A 4,526-nucleotide genomic window follows, 5' to 3' on the forward strand; every position below is an offset into this window, starting at 1 on the left:
TATAACAAACCTGCACATGTACCCTTGAACATAAAAGTTTAAATAATTAAAAAATATATTAAACAATACATAAATAAATGATTTCAGACACTCAAAAAAAATGTGGGGACCTTCTGATGCCTAGGGCCTCCTGATATTTTATCTATTGGACTTGTCCACATTGAGCTTCCAGCAATTCGTCAGTTACAGATTAGATTTCCCTACCTCAGTTCTGGTTCCCACTGAGGTTTCAGCCTGTGGGTTTCTGCTCCAGTAAGTTGTGATTCTCTGAGAGGCTTCTAGTTTTCAAGGCTACCATGGATCTGGGAAAGGGTATGGAAACAGAAAAGGCTAAAATGCACAAAACTCACTCTTCTTTCTGAGATGCAACTTTGCTTCTTGACTAGAATCTCCTTCGTTGCTGAAACCTGGTGGTTAATTTCCGAAGCCTAGAAAAGATTTTTTTTTGTCCTTTGTTGCCAATGTCCTTATGGCTTTCATGGAAAACTGAATTTTTGGAAGTCCTTACTGCACCATTTTAGAATTACTTCTCTCTATCCTGCATTTTAATTCTACATATACTTTAAACACCAAGAAACATTATTATTATTTTATATAGTCAGTATCTATTTACAATTAATCATATACTTACCTTTCTGCTGTTTGTCATTCTTTCTTGCATTCTTGTACCTTTGTGTTCAATAATTTCCCTTCTGTTGAAGAGCCTCCTTTAGTATTTCTTTAATTATTTTATTACCATTTTTATTTGAGACGGGTCTCACCCTTTTGCCCAAGCTGGAGTACAGTGGTGCGATCTTGGCTAACTGCAACCTCTGTCTCCCAGGTTCAAAGGATTCTCGTGCCTCAGCCTCCCGAGTAGCTGGGATTACAGGCATGAGCCACCAAACCCAGCTAATTTTTTTTTTTTTTTTTTTTTGTATTTTTAGTAGAGACAGGGTTTCAACATGTTGGCCAGGCTGGTCTCAAACTCCTGACCTCAAGTGATTCACCCACCTGGCCTCCCAAAGTGCTGGGATTACAGGCATAATAAGCCACTGCATCCAGCCCAGTATTTCTTTTATTCCTATCTACTAGAAATAAGTTCTCTCAATTTTTGCTTCTTTGAAATATTTTCATTTCTTTGTTTTTTTTTGTTTTTTGTTTTTTTTTTGAGACAGAGTCTGGTTCTGCTGCCCAGGCTGGAGTGCAGTGGTGTGATCTCGGCTCACCACAACCTCCACCTTCTAGGCTCAAGCAATTCTCATGCCTCAGCCTCCCGAGTAGCTGGGATTACAGGCATGCACCACCACGCCTGGCTAATTTTTGTATTTTTAGTAGAGATGGGTTTTCGCCATGTTGGCCAGGCTGGTCTCAAACTCCTGGCCTTAAGTGATCCGCCTGCCTCGGCCTCCCAAGGTGCTGAAATTACAGGTGTGAGCCACCATGCCTGGCCTCATTTTACCTTCATTTCTGAAAGAACTTTTAATTGAGAATAGAATTCTAGGTGGGCTATCATTTTGCTTGAGTTTGTAGGAGCCAAGGAAAGCTTCTGTGTCCTCCAGAGGTTCACTGAAAATGAACTAGCAGGTTAATAGGGAAAGAAGGTGTACAAAATTTTTGTAGCATGCACAAACATGGAAGCCATACACAAAGTGTAAGATGTGAAGAGGGGACAGACCTAAATACTCTCTTGTTAGGGGAGAGATGTATGGAGCGGGGAGGCAGATATTATTTTGTAAATGATTCTCTTTGGAAGCTGGTTGGGACATGACTGGAAAGTGAAGGGCAGAACTGCACAGGAACACAGGTTGTCCTACTATACAAATAAAGTCTCCTAAATAATTTCTTAGAGTTGCTATCAAAAGAATTGATGAACTATGGGTGCAGTGGCTCACACCTATAATTCCAACACTTTGGGAGGCCAAGTTATGTGAATTACCTGAGTCAGGAGTTTGAGACCAGCCTGGCCAACGTGGTGAAACCCTATCTTTACTAAAAACTACAAAAATTAGCCAGGAGTGGTGGCGGGCACCTGTAATCCCAGCTACTCGGGAGGCTGAGGCCTGAGAATCCCTTGAGCCTGGGAGGTGGAGGATGCAGTGAGCCGAGCTCGCACCATTGCACTCCAGCCTGGGCAACAAAAGTGAAACTCTGTCTCAAAAAAAAAAAAAAAAAAAAAGAATTGATGAAAAGTTTGTCTGGCCATGGTGATGAGTTCCAGCCTCTTCTCTTCGCCTGTGGTTAATCTTTCCTGATGATTTAATGAGATTCCTAGGGAAGGGACCTTGACTGTATTTCATTTGGAAAGGAGCTTTCTTAGTTGGATAAGGAAATTCCAGAGAGAGTGCCTCCAAGTGCCTTGGGAAAGAGGATCGGAGAGACAGGAATGTCGGGGTAGGGGGGTGGTGGGGGAGGTGAAAAAGAGCCCTTGTTTCTGAGGCTTATTTCTGAGGCTTTTCAATTTTCAAAGCACTCAGCATGCCGGAGTGCCATATTTGGGGAATCGTTTTCTGAGCCACCACAAGCTCCACAAATATTCCATTGGATTATTCTCTAGGCTTCCAAACTTTCTGCTGAATAACTGTTAGCTAATTATTATTCTTTTGAAAATGATATGTCCTTTTATTCTGTGGTCGCTTTTATGAAGTTTTGTCTTTCATTTTCTGCAGTTTTAGTATGACTAGTTGTGTCAGATTTTTTAGTATTCATTCTTGTTGACATTCATGGGGTTTCTTGGGTCTGTGACTTGATATCTTTTATCACTTGGCAGTAGGCTCGTCAAACATTTCCCATTTCCCATTCTTTTTCTCTCCTGAAATCCCAATTACATGTATGTTTGACCTTTTCACCATGTCCCATGTGTTACCTAAGTTTTTTACTGAATGCTGGGCATTGTGTATACAAAATTATGGAGATAATTTGAGGCTCTCATGATGTTACTTTTCTCCAGGAGGATTACTTTTGATTCTGGCAAGCAGTTCGAATAAATACAGATTACCCTAATCCAGTCTGAGCCTGATTTGGTTTGAAATCAAATTTTAGTCTTTAGAAGGATCAGGTTATTTTCATTTTACCTTTATTCCTAGGGTGTAGGTCTTCTGGGATCCTAATTGGAGCTATGGGGTCTTTATTCCTTCACAGTGAACCCTGAACTTCAAGTTTTGTCTCGTTAGTGATGCAAGACTGCTGAGAATACTGCTCAGCTTTCAAGCTGCCAGGCTCAATGCTACATATGCATCAGCTAAGACCCCAAGGGGAGTGCTTCTGAGCCTCTTAGCTTAGCCCCATGGCGCTTATGAATTGCCTAATGGTTCAATGGGGAGCCAGGCATCATGCCAGCCTCACTTCAATGCACCTCCTTTTTCTCAGAGATTTTGGTTTTTTAGGTACCTGTTATCTGCAAATAAGCAAACAAAAACAAGTAAATAAACTTTTTATTTTGGAATAAAAGTTGCAAAATAGGATAGAGGTCCCATACATCCTTCATCCAGTTTTCCCTCATTGTTAACATCTTGCCTTGCTAGCTGTGTTACATTTAGGAAAAATGAAGTTAACATTGACACAGTGCTATTAGCTGAACTGTAGACTTCATTCAGATTTCACCAGGTTTTTCATGATGTCCTTTTTCTGTTCCAATGTAGAATCCCAGGTATCACATTATGTTTATCTGCCATATCTCCTTAGTATCTTATGGTCTGTAACAGTTGTTATCAGTCTTTTTGTTTTGTTGTTTATGACCTTGAGAGTTTTGAGAAGTACTGGTTAGGTATTTTGCAGAATGTCCCTCAGTTTGGGCTTGCCCGATGTTTTCTCATGATTAGACAGGATCACGGGTTTGGGAGAAAAATGACAGAGATGCTAAGTACTCTATGGATTGCATCATGTCAGGGAGTACATGATGTAAACATGACTTTTTACTAATGGTTTCAACTTTGATCACTTAGTTGTGAAAGCTGATTACACAAGTTGGGTCATTCTTGTCATACACCACTAAATCAGAGTTGAGGGGCTGTGGGAAAAAGCACTTGAGGCACATAGCATTGCTCCAAGAATTGAATTATCTGAAAGCCCAGCTGCTAAAACTGCCTGTAACCTGAAGACCAATTTTACCTAGGAGCTGCTGAAATGACCTGCTGTGACTATAAGACTAGTTTTACCCATGGTGTCACTCTCTAGTGCTTGCCAGCTACCCAGAGCTTCTCTAGTGCCAGTGAGCTTTCTTTCAAAACAGTACATACATTTATATATATATATAAAATATATAATATATAATATATTGTATATAATATATTATATATTATATATATAATATATATATATATTTTTTTGAGATGGAGTTTTGTTCTTGTTGCCCAGGCTGGAGTGCAATGGTGTGTTCTCAGCTCATTAGAACCTCCACCTCCCTGGTTCAAGCGATTCTCCCATCTCAGCCTCCCAAGTAGCTGGGATTACAGGCACCTGCCACCACACCTGGCTAATTTTTGTATTTTTAGTAGAGACAGGGTTTCACCATGTTGGCCAGGCTGGTCTCACACTCCTGAGCTCAG

Source organism: Pan troglodytes, chromosome 18 (assembly GCF_028858775.2).
Source record: "Pan troglodytes isolate AG18354 chromosome 18, NHGRI_mPanTro3-v2.0_pri, whole genome shotgun sequence".
In the NCBI taxonomy this organism is placed as follows: domain Eukaryota; kingdom Metazoa; phylum Chordata; class Mammalia; order Primates; family Hominidae; genus Pan; species Pan troglodytes.